At 37.1% G+C, this 13,677-nt stretch overlaps 1 pseudogene; it reads right to left on the minus strand.

Annotated features, from left to right (window-relative positions):
- Nucleotides 1-7,294: 7,294 nt before the first annotated feature.
- LOC143609068 (RING-H2 finger protein ATL80 pseudogene) lies at nucleotides 7,295-7,828 on the minus strand (annotated as a pseudogene).
- Nucleotides 7,829-13,677: the final 5,849 nt, after the last annotated feature.

Below are 13,677 nucleotides of genomic sequence, written 5' to 3' on the forward strand. Positions count from 1 at the left end.
CCTGCGGGAATATCAAAACACCAAGAGTGATCAAAAATCATATTTTTGGACTAATTAAGTAAAAACGAACTTTTCTATGAAAACCCTGGACAATCCGGATAGATTGTGCGCGTTTCTTCTTAAATCAAACTGAATAAACGGAAACGGGCCCCGAGGCTAATCCGGCACCCCAGTATGTGATCCTTCTTTATAACTTAATCATTTTATTAACCAATACATTTACCCAAGCTTATTTTCCCATAACTGTTTTCTGAACGCGTAAACGAACAACTTGGCCCAGCTGGGAAAACGGGAATTTGAGCCAAGTTCGGTTTTAAGTATTAGACATTGAACAACATCACAACCTAAGCCTATTGCCACTTTCTGGGCGTTCCAGCTATACCCAGATTAGTTATACAGCCCAGTTTAGTACTGAGATTATAATTATATTTAAAAATTAATATTTTTATAATATGGACTATAGGGACTAAGTGATAGCAAGGGAAACGAACCCCGAGCTGACCTCGCACTGAGTGCCTACAAAACTGTGAGTTTCATGACCCCACTCTTTAAACTATTTTACAAACTTTTGGGGTGGAAAGCATGTTTATACACGTTATCTGTCTAAAAACGGATCAGGATATAAAATATCTGAACATTTATATATGAAAAGTCCCTACAAACATAATGATTGACTACGTGCTGATGAAAGATGATTATTATCGTTGATTGATATATTGAGTGGAGATAATACGAATTGCAAAACATAATGAAATTACACGTGACAGCATGTTTATACAAACACGTTATGTAATTTTAAACATAACTAATTTGGGAAACAACATGGTCTGTAATGGCCATAGGGATAACGTGGTCTGTGATGATTATGGGGCTATTGTGGGCGGAAGGGGGGCCACAATAGTAATAAACTAAAGTTGAGTATGGCCTATGAGCCAAGTTCTGCTGCAACTTATAAACTAAAGTTGAGTATGGCCTATGAGCCAAGTTCTAAGTTCTGCTGCAACTTATAAACTAAAGTTGAGTATGGCCTATGAGCCAAGTTCTGCTGCAACTTATTAAATGAACTAACTTGATTATGACATGAATGCTAAGAAAACAATGTGATTATGCGTATTGTGGGCGGATGGGGAGCCACAGTATTTGGTGATACGTGATAAATACTATATGTGTATATGTGTCTATTTACATGCTATGTGATTAGCCGTAGGAAATACTATGTGTAGAATATACTAATTATTTGCGTGTAAACTATATAATGTTTGAGTTTACGTGGAATCATTGTGGGTGGAAGGGGGACCACAGTGGTTGATGTTAACGCAGAACCGTTGTGGGAGGAAGGGGATCCACAGAGGCTAGTTAAACACGGAAATTGGAAACAGGTAGTACGAACAAACAATCACGATTTTACCAAAATTTCGAATTCATATTATAAACTTACATGTGTGCATATGCACACACAAGGATATGGCTGTACATATTTATACAAACGTAAATACATATTTTTACATACGCGCGTACATACAAAAAGTTTAACTTAAAAACCATCAAAATCGGCATTGAACGCCCTTACGTAACATATTAATTTGTTTAACATTTAAAAATTATAACAATATCATATTCAAATTAAAGAGAGTAAAATGTTCGTTTTTATGATGTAATTTTTCTACAAAAATATTAACGTTGAAAAAGTTATTGTCGTTTAAAAATCATGGGTTGGAAGTTAGTTTAAAATTGAAATTAAAAACATAATATGGTTAAAGATGAGGGAGTAAACTTGTAATGTGGATAAGTTATGTTATGTTTAGAAGACAAGTTTAACCCTATTAACACATGTACTTTATGCATTATAATTTATAAAACTCTTAAAATCAAGTGTCTTAATTTACCCTTGTCTCATGCATTATATATAGTATAGATATATAGAGTACAGCTATTTTCAAGTCAATAACTATAAGAATCGTATTGATGTTTTAATTGTACATCTTTATATAATAACACAATATTTTAAGAAATACATAATAAGATAATAACTTCGCCTTTTCTGTTTTATAATATCTATTATGCATAATAGATAATCGTGTTATAAGATTCGAATCCGAGTAAGATAGGTTGTATATGGACAACAAGTCTTTGAGTTCCTAGCAATCAATTGTATTAAAAAGCGTTAAAAAAAATTAAAGATTTTATATAAAAGGCGATAATGGAAATTGAAAGGTGGAATATCATTAGCATTATTCTTTAGAAATTAGAAAGTTCGGTTCATATTACTAAATTGGACTAATGGAGTACTACTTAATCTTATCACCAACTGCACTTATTTTAATAAAACCATGTATCATTTCTTGATTTGTACATTATGCATAAATTATGTGGAAAAATAAACTTGTGGTGTTTACAGATCAGATGTCGTTCGATTATTGAGCAATTAATACTTGTAATTTGGTTTTATCTTTAACACGAAATTAATTGTACGTTTCCTGCAAATATTAATTGTTTTAATTTTGTTACAAGAAACATCTAAAAGTGGTAAACATTTAACATAGTGGAAACCGTATATCACAATCATATATTTTCTATATCAGGATAACTTTTTCTATATCATTATCATTAATTAATAGGTAATATATGTGTATATGTTATGCTGGACGTAAAATATATTGTAAACACTTTTAGATGATTATGATATTGTATTATTAATAGAAGAACTGCATTATAAGTGTCCATTATTCGGTTTGAACATTACCATAGTGGACTCGGTAGTCGGTTTGGAGTTACAAAATTATTACTCTTAAATAAACTCAATAGAACATTAAAATGTATACATTCAATGTTCAAACATTGCAATTTAAGTTAATGAGAAAGTATTTGTAGTATCGATCATTTAAATATATTTTGTTAAAAATACAAACCACTTTTTAATTAATATTAATAAAAGTGAGTTTCGAAACCGACGATTTCATAATGCTAAACTAGTTCCGAGATAATATTATATTATAATTTGAATATAATAACCATACAGAATCGTATAATTAATATTTATAATAACTTTATTAAATATTACAAAATTATAATCATACAAAAAACTAAATTATATCATCTTTGCTAGTAGCAAGAGACACACATCAAACTATTCACAAATCATTGGATCCCAAGTTCCAGTTTATTAATAAATATTAATATTTTAATTTTATTTTATTATCCAGCTTCTGCCTGAAGCTCAATTATACCCAGAAAACAATAATCCAATTTAGTGTATGTACACTGTCAAAACATGAAATGAATCTGACCTGATCCATGACGATGTTTCCACGGATGTCGAGATGAACGAACCATGTCTCCTTCTTCTTCTCCGGTTGCTTGAGATCTGCAATGGCCTTTTGGGGGTGTGGAGGTGACTGCTAAGAAATCTCGAGGATCTCTTGTTTACAGACACAAAAATATGGTGGTGGCTCTTATTGAGAATGACCCACCCCTAATAAGGAGGTGGAGACCTCCTTATATAGAGAGCCTCATGGCCACCATCATGGTACCCTAATGGGCCTAGCCCAGTTAGGGTTACCTCCACAAAACCCCCTCAGCCCAATAACATTGTATTAGTCCATATAATAAAATAAGCCAAACATAATAAATTTAGGGTCGTAAAACCGGGTTTAGTACCATACCCCTACAAGCCCCCCAAGTCCAGTGTTGCTCCTAGGCTTGCAAGCGTTTAGGTGGAGCGCTGGACTTTATGAGGTGTGTTAGGACATGAGGCGGTTTTTTCCCTTTTCTTCGGCCTTGTCTTTATTGTCTTTGAGTTTTGGGAGGTTTTCTCCATAATGGTGACATGTTGTGGTCCTTATGATAATGATGGTGCACTAGCATGAATAAGATATAGCACGCATCATAACAATAGTGGCGCGGGGCCTGATAAAAGATAGAGTGCGCGTCCCGATAATAATGTAATGTAACTTGCGCGCGAGGCAGCTTACGAGCTATAAGAATAATAAAGCTTGCGCGCGAGGCGACTTACGAGCTATGAGAATAATAAAGCTTGCGCGCGAGGCGACTTACGAGCTAAAAATAATAAAGCTTGCGCGCGAGGCGACTTACGAGCTATAATAATAATTAAGCTTGCGCGCGAGGCGACTTACGAGCAATGAGAATAATAAAGCTTGCGCGCGAGGCGACTTACGAGCTATGAGAATAATAAAGCTTGCGCGCGAGGCGACTTACGAGCTAAAAATAATAAAGCTTGCGCGCGAGGCGACTTACGAGCTATAAGAATAATAAAGCTTGCGCGTGAGGCGACTTACGAGCTATAAGAATAATTAAGCTTGCGCGTGAGGCGACTTACAAGCCATAATATGATGATAATGACTGGCCCACAAGGGCCTCTTCTGCGCAGGATGACTATCCCGGCTCGATCTTCAAAATAATAATGGAGGCACAAACGGCCAGGTAATAATAATAATGTCATAGGTGCTTGTGCGACTCGTAGCCGAACCTGCAAAAACATATCAACTAAAAGTGGATGTATTGCATGGTTCCCATCCTCGGGCAATTATGAGGTGTGCCCAACCTACGTTGGCGCGTGGCCGTTTGGGTTTATGAGGATTTCCAACCTTTAAGTTTGGCGCTATAGCCGTATGGGTTTGTAAGGATTCCCCACCTTTTAGTTTGGCGCGCGGCCTATAGGTTTATGAGGATTCCCAATCTTTAAGCTTGGCGCGTGGCCTATGGGTTTATGAGGATTCCCAACCTTTAAGTTTGGCGCGTGGCCTATGGGTTTATGAGGATTCCCAACCTTTAAGTTACGCGCGTGGCCTATGGGTTTATGAGGACTCCCAACCTTTAAGTTTGGCGCGTGGCCTATGGGTTTATGAGGATTCCCAACCTTTAAGTTTGGCGCGTATGTGATATGCGCCACGCGCAGATGTTTCATGCGCAGATGTGATATGCGTGAGCGTACGTGATGCGTGAGCACATGCGTGAGCGTACGTGATGCGTGAGCATATGTGATGCGTGAGCATGTGATATGCGCCACGCGCATAGGTTTTGGCTTTGTGTCTTCATGACATCCTGATTTTAAGCCTCGTCTATATTTTGTGGGTTGACCCGCCCCGCTCGATGTTAAGGCGGGTGCATACCCCCTTCAAGCCCCCCCAGTCTAATGTGTCTTGTCTCGCGCGAGCGAGATAAGATAGATATTAGACTAGTTTGCTTTTTCAATAGGGCTTGTTTTTTCTTCTTTTCTTGCACGCGCGTTGCGCGCGATTCCATCCTTTTACTTAAAACGAATCGTCAATGCACGTGGTTGGTTGGTGTTGGATCGCGGTGGTGCGGTGCTCGGCGTCAGCGCGCATGTGTGATGGCGCGCTGCTGCTTCATGGCGATGTATTGAATCGTGGTGGCGCACGCGTGATGGCGATGTATTGAATCGCGGTGGCACATGCGTGATGGCGGTATATCGAACCATGGTGGCGCATGCGCGATGGCGCGCGCGTGTGCTTGTCGAATATAAGGTATGCTTACACATTGAAATTTGAACAAGGTTGTAAGGAAATTATTAAGTACTCCTTAATAGTTGTCATATTTCAAGCTATTTTGCGATATTTTGAATATGCTGACACGTGTCTTGGCATTTCGTTATTCCTCTTTTGCGCGACGTTATCGTGCATTTATTATAGGGAATTATGAATGAGTTTTTTAGCCTTTACGTGTCAGTATGTGTTACTCTGCGTATATCCATTATAATCCCATGCGCGGCCCCGACCTGAAACCTCAACAACTATGCTTTGGCATGTGCTTTGCCTTAGTTGTGTTTAGGCATGTTATGGTCCAGCTGCGCAATACGTGGGATGGATGCTATGGGTAATTTGAGCTGAGGCTCTTCTTATTGGGCTAAGGCCCTGACGTTTTAGAGTTAAAACTCGTCAACGCGTCTGAGCTTGAAGCTCGCGCACGTATGTTTTACTTCGTTTTATTTTTAGTTTGATGTCAATATAATGTTGTCATATTGCTCAAATTAATAAAAGGAAGTGTGAAACATGTATGCAAAAATCAAAATCAGGCTCGCACATGCATGGCGGCGGAGTCGTGACTCGCGGGCGTGCATGCATGGTGGCGAAGCTTGATCCTTGGCAGTGCGCATGCGCGGCGGCGGAGTGGTGACTCGCGGGCGCGCATGCATGGCGGAGAGTTGCGTGGGCATGCATGGCGGCGAGTCTTTTGCGCCAAACCCACATGGTGGTTTCCGCGGTGGTTTCCATGGGCGCTCACGCATGTCGGCGGAATGGTGACCCGCTGGCGAGCATGCATGGTGGCAGTCTTCTGCGCAAAACCCACATGGTGGCGGTCTTTTGCGCAAAACCCATATGGTGGTTTACGCGGTGGCGTATGCATGGCTGCGGAGTGAGAATCCGCGGGCGCGCGTGCATGGCGGCGGACATCTTAAACCTAAAATCCAGGTGATCTGTAATTTTAAACCTAAAATCCAGGTCTGTGATCAAGGTCTAGATCTGTAAATCAGATCTAGATAGATCTGAAGCTCAGAGCGGAGAGAATTTAAAACCATCACAGATCCGGAGGCTTGATCATCCGAATCAGGTAGTTTCTTTTTTGGATCAACAAATCCTTTTCAGCTTCATTTTTGCACAGATCTGGAAGCCTCCTTTAGATCTATGGATCTTTTTGAGCTTTAATAGAACAAGTCTTGAAGCCTCTTTCTGTAAACTTCCAGATCTGGGTATTTCTTGGGAGAGATCTGAGAACCGAGACGAAAATCGAAGGGTAGTTCGTTGCCGTCCCACGGATGGCGCCAATGTCAAAACATGAAATGAATCTGACCTGATCCATGACGATGTTTCCACGGATGTCGAGATGAACGAACCATGTCTCCTTCTTCTTCTCCGGTTGCTTGAGATCTGCAATGGCCTTTTGGGGGTGTGGAGGTGACTGCTAAGAAATCTCAAGGATCTCTTGTTTACAGACACAAAAATATGGTGGTGGCTCTTATTGAGAATGACCCACCCCTAATAAGGAGGTGGAGACCTCCTTATATAGAGAGCCTCATGGCCACCATCATGGTACCCTAATGGGCCTAGCCCAGTTAGGGTTACCTCCACAAAACCCCCTCAGCCGGATAACATTGCATTAGTCCATATAATAAAATAAGCCAAACATAATAAATTTAGGGTCGTAAAACCGGGTTTAGTACCATACCCCTACATACACAATTTATTAATATCCTTTCAATTTTACACTTATACCCTTAACTACAAACTAAAAAATCAAATCCACTATCTAATTACAATTACGGCAAGAACCTGTTAACCGAACCGCTTGCTTCTCCGGCGGCCGGAATCCGAGATCCCGTCAACTCACCGCATTTCTTACAACTCGCCGGAACTAGAATTTGGCGGCAAGACGGACACGTGGAGTGAGCTCCAAGCCACGTGTCAATGCACGTGACATGGAACCCATGTCCACACCGCGGCAACACTCTAATTTCATCGCCGGCGGCGAATTCCGACAAGCAAATAGCGCAGTCGGAGACCTTATCGGCGATCGATTCCGGTGAGTAGGTGAACTTCGGCAGCTGTTTCAGGACATTCTTTTTTAGCCCTTTGTTGGCGGCGGCGGGTAGAGAATGATCGGCGCCGGATATTATTATTTCGCCGGAGATCCGGCGGATCCAGTTGCACCGGGCAACGGCTATGAGACCCAGGACGCAGATTAAGGCGCATAAGAAGGCGGCGAGGATGACGACGAAGTCGTTGTCGGAGTTGGTGAGCGGCGGTGGCGGTGGCGTGGTGGTTGAATTTGTTCCGGCGAGTAGACGAGACATTGGGAAAGAATAATATTGTGACCGGAAGTGAGTCGCCGGGTTTTATAAGGAGGCAGTTACGTTGATATATACTATATAAAGGAAATTATAATTAATACGTTTGGATAATGCAACTATAATAACTGGTTGTTTATAGTCTTTTTATAAAGTTTAAAATATATCAAATCAGGATATTTTTTTAATGGGAATTGTAATAACAGATATGGTCAATGCCTTTAAAAGACAGATGTGGTTAAAGTTTCGGAAAATGGTACAAGTTATTTAACTCGAATTACTGAGTGGGCCCCACCATATCTATATATTTCTGTTTTGAGAGTAGTTATCCGTGACCATGTTTGCAACTTAACTACAGTTATGTTGGTTATGTCACTCGACTAGACGAACCCAAATGGCTTTAGGAATTGGTTTAATTGATTTTAATTATTTGAATATTCTACTATACGATAATCTTAAAAATAATGTTCAAAGTATATGGAAATAATTAATGTTATCTAATCTTAACTTTGAAAAATTAATATATTATTTATTGTGAAATTTCCTTAGTGAAAAAAAGTTTATTAAATTCAGATGTGAGCGATGACATTCTTATCCTTATTTGGCGGTGAACTCGGACCTTGTGGGTTCAGTTGGTGAATATTTATCATCAACATAATATAAATGTAATATAAAAGTACAAAAAAAAAAAAAATTTGTTTCACACCTTTTGTGCTGCTAAGAGAAAATTAGCCTTGGTGATTCATTAATTGCTGGATTGTTATAAGTTTACAACATCCATAATGAGGCGTTGCCCCCTGTCACGTAAGCTTAGAAAACGCCCCAGCATCACTACGATGTTGGGGGTTGCTTGGGAGTGTGGGCATAACCACGAAAGAGAAGGTGTTGCCTTTCATTTTATCTATGTATAACTTTTTAGAACCGAGACTAAACCTACGCATCACCCACCTCACAACTAAGCAAACAACTTAAAACTTAAAATTATTGCTTAAAACATAAAAATATATGGCTGGCGATGGATTGTTTGAAAAGAAAAGGCTTAAAGCTGCAAGGTAGCTCAAGCAAGCAAAGAGGCTTTAGAAACTCTTTTTAACCATGGTGAGATCATGAAGGTGGACCAAAAGAATGATCTGTAAGTTCTATTTGCTAGAAGAAATGGTTGCTATAGAAAATGAAATGTAGATGTAACTGTGAATTTGATTTGCTTAACTGAATATGGACCAAAAGAATGATCTATGAAGATGGTTCCATTTAATGAAGTCTGTAACCATCATCATACTTCTCATGTTGCCTGCAACCTACTCAAATTCATGAAGATGTTGCCTGCTGCGTACTTAAACAGTTGTTAGTTTCAATTATATCTAGGTATGGATTAGTTTCAAAATATTTAGTAGCAACAATCTTTTATTTGGTTTGATCAATTGATCATGTGACAATCCTTGCCTAAACAAACGCTTTTGGTATGAATTCGATAACATTTGATCATGCTTAAATAGACGTGTTTGATATTAAACAGCTAATAGTTCTTATTATCACAGCCTTGGTTTAAGCAATGGTGACAATAATTTCTTTGGTTTAAACAATTGTGATAATTCTTGATTTGGTTTAATCAGTTTATCATGGTTTTTAATAATCCTTGCTTTGATATGGATAATCTGTAATTGAATTTGGAGGGAAAGAAATCATTGATATGGTTTAAATAATCTCCATTTGAAAGTGGAGGAAAGAAAAAAAATTGTAAGCACAGGGACGCAAAATACACAAGGGTCTTATGGTGTTTTCATAAATCCATTGGTAAATAAATGACTGTGTTAGATGTTGGGATGCAAACTGTAACAAAAATGGAGACAAGGAGAGCAAAGGGGTCAAATTTTTAAAAAGACTAAAGTGTCATTTTCGTTCTTGTGGTTTTGTAAATAATGCGAATTTAATTCAAAAAGTTTATTTTTTGCATATGGACCATCCACGTTTTCCAATTCTTGCCAATTACATCCAAATCACTAACCCCGTTAAATTTAATCGTTACGTCAGGGGTAGACATGTCTTTTCCCTCTTTTTTTATTATACGAGTAAAGTGCCAAAATCGTCCCTGAAGTTTGTTCACATTTGCGAATTTAGTCCAAAAATATTTTTTTTTCGCAATTAGACCCTCGATTTTTCCCAACCGTTGCCAATTTCGTCCATATTATTAACTCGGTTTAAATTCAACGTTAACTCAGGTGTTATTGTCCTTTTACATGTTTGTTTACATTATAATAATAATAATTATTATTTTTATTATTATGTGTTTGTTCGATGATATATATAACATCTTACGATTCCTATGCTTGAATCAAATATAGTATCCGTTTGTTTATTCTTCTTTATTTTTAGTCATATAGAGGGTTTAACTCAGTGTAATAATAATAAGTAAAGAAACAAGTAAAAGGACAGTAACGCCCATGAGTTAACGTTGAATTTAGACCGAGTTAACAATTTGGACGATATTGGCAATGGTTGAGAAACATCGAGGGTCTAATTATGAAAAAAAAACTATTGTTGAAAGAAATTCGCAAATGTGACCAAACTTCAGGGACAATTTTGGCACTATACTCATATAATAAAGAAAGTGAAAAGACATGTCTATCTCTGACTTAACGATTCAATTTAACGAGGTTAGTGATTTGGATGTAATTGGCAAAACTTAAGAAACATGGATGGTCTATATGAAAAAAAAAACTTTTTAGACTAAATTTGCATTATTTATCAAACCACAAGGATGAAAATGGTACTTTACTCTTTTAAAAATATGACTGTAGTAAGTTGATTTCGTCCATTAATCATAAGGACACAAACTATACTTTATTCTTTATTCTTTTTTTTTCTAAAATTTTTTTTACTTATACTCTCAAATATTAATTAATAGTAAAAAGCAAAAAAAAAAAAAAGCTTTCTTTGCCTCCTTTGGTAAAATCAACATTTCATTTGATAATCCCCTGTAATCAACAACCCAAATGAACTTAAATTAAAATAGTTCATGAGAATTAATAATTAAAAATAAAGAATTCAAAATGAAAGGACTACACTACAATACTACATGTTATTGTTGGGTTGCATTACAGAAAGTCCCTGGATCTGGTCCATTGAATCATGGATTAAATAATTAATGGGCTTCAGCTTTTAAACTTCGTGATAATTGGGCTCCAAGAAGAAGACTTAAAGGAAACGAATAAAGAAGGGTTCGTCTAAAAGACATTTAAGTGCCGAACCATAACTATTTATTTATTTATTTAAAATACTGTAATGTTTACTAGAATTTACCAATGATATAACTGGACTATTGGGTTGGATTATATGAAATTAATCGGAATATTTATATAATAGTAATTTCAGAGGTCGGTGGGCTTCGTGGTTTGTACATTGTATTGGGTTTGTGTGTTGTAGAATGTTGATCTTACACATATCGTATCTTCTTCCTTTGAATTCATCAATGCATATGGCTTCTCTCTCCTCACTTCTTCACCATTCCTCTGTCTTTGTAGAGAGAGAAATTGAGAGTTGTAGATGGTCGTTTTTGGCGGCGTCAGAGCTACAACTTGCGGCGCTTTCAATATCTCTTCTCTATTGTTCTCACCCCAATGATGATGACTCTATGAGCTATGATGACGAGATTTTCCACATATGAGCCTATCTCTGTTTTTTATTCAATTAAAGATATTTGAGAAGTTTTGGTAATATTGGATTAGTTTTGCCCTAATTGTGAGATTCAGTATATACTATTTAGGATTTGTAAGTGATTGAACTAGAACTTGCACTAACTAAGATCAGTTTTTTTTTTCTTTGTGATGTTTCAAACAATGACCTCTGTGGCATGATTCCAACTATTGGCCTGTTTGAACATAACCATTTTAGCAAGTAATTGACAATATTTGAATTTTTTTTATAATATTTCATCACAAAATCAGTTATCAGCCTTTTCTTTTATATGAGTAGATCACTGCTAGAACTTCTTTTAGATCGAGCATGCATTGCTTTTGTGACTTGAACTGCTTGAAGGAAGTGTGGACAACCTCATGGGTGTTCTTCACTGCATCTTAATCAAAAGTTTATTATTATTATTATATCTATATTACATATAAAACATATTAGGGGGACAAAATGGTAACTGATGGATTTTTTGTCTTTTTCTGGGAGATGCCGTAAAAATTGAATGCAGTTCAATGTTTCCGGCGTGGTCATTTACATTTCGGCATTCTTCCTCCGGCCAGACTTCATTGCTCCATTTATATCCATTCATTGTAATCCGGTGCGTAACCCTTCCTCTGCTTTCAAGCACCGCATTCAATTTGTACTACCCAATGGACGCCACACTTGAAATCACCGAACGCTTCCAATTATTACTTCCTATTTATTTCATTCATCTATTCTTTTGGGTAATTAGTGTTTTTGATTGCTGATAACGACATGACATGAAGAAGAAGAGGTCTCATAATTTTGCAAGAGGAGGTAAGTAATTATCTGTCAATTCTCCAAAATTGTTACTTGTTCGGTGATTATCAATGATTGTAGTTCTCCAAAGTTTTTTTCTTCTTGTTTTTTTTTTTGGTTGATATAGTTGTTACTCCAGAAACATACTGATTGTTAAAATTACAGCAACTATAAACATGAGCCATACCCAACTTTTGATTTGAAGGGTGCCATTAAGCTAGCCATTTTTGAAGATGCTGGAGATATAGGTTTGACTTTTGTTGACATTTTGTTGATGTTTAAATCATTGCCAAGAATATTGTTAAATAGTGTCATTTAGAATTTCACTTAATGCTATTATCTTATGTTTTCTTCCACAGGCAAAGTTGAAACACACGATGCATATAATGCAGCAAAAACGGAGGGAACTGAAGCAAGGGGTTAGTGAAATTAAAGAGGCAGGAAATATACTCAGTTCATGCTGTTATCAACAAATTTTTGGGTTAATCATTGCTCTGATTTTGTTTTTTTTTTGGCTAATTACAAGTAATAGATCATCGTTTTTTTATATAAAAGTTTGGAGTGCTATAATTGCACAATTGGTGCCAATTACCGGTAAACCTTACACTTATGTTTAATTTGTCCAATTTAGTTCAAACTCATATGGAAAATTAAACTCTATTCTTTCATGAAGGTTGATCATCTCCTATCTGTGTATATAATAGCAAAAGTTTGGTTGTTGTGGATGACAGGTTTCCAACTTAAAAATCATCCACAACCTGATATTACCTTATGAACTTTGTGTAGGTTTCAACTTAAAACAAAAGTGCAAAGATGAGAATGGGAACCTGAAATATTGAAAACCAACATTTATGGTTTTGCAAGATCGGTTTACGTTATTCTGGGGACCCCTTGTATAACAGTGGGAGGCTGAAGCGCCCGACATACATTCCCCCCAAGGTAAAATAAATTTGCTTATAAATTATTTTATTGAATAATAATATTAATGACATTCTCCTCACTGGATATTACTCCAATTGGAAGCACATTACAGAGAAGACTTGTTATTTAATTCTTGAATGGAATTATGGATACAAAAACAGGACATTTTTCATCTTTGCAATATATACCTTGTGTTAATATTGTGGCATGAAACAAATATCGATACAAAAATGTGAGAAACATGGTAACAACAGATTAAGAGTATGTGATTTAGCATGCCAGGCGTATAATATTGCTTGTGGTGCATCACTAGATTGCTCGGACCAAATTCTTTTCAGTGACAAGGGTCCATGCACAGGTTCATATTGGTTTATCATGTTCAATTATCTAGATATACGCTCACAATGATTGTTTGTGTTCTTAGTATGCTTTGCAAATATGGAGTTTTAGGGTTTATCTATACATAG

The sequence above is a fragment of the Bidens hawaiensis genome, unplaced genomic scaffold (assembly GCF_021521415.1).
Source record: "Bidens hawaiensis isolate Kalapana, Puna unplaced genomic scaffold, B.hawaiensis_p1.1 tig00002181_1, whole genome shotgun sequence".
Taxonomy (NCBI): domain Eukaryota; kingdom Viridiplantae; phylum Streptophyta; class Magnoliopsida; order Asterales; family Asteraceae; genus Bidens; species Bidens hawaiensis.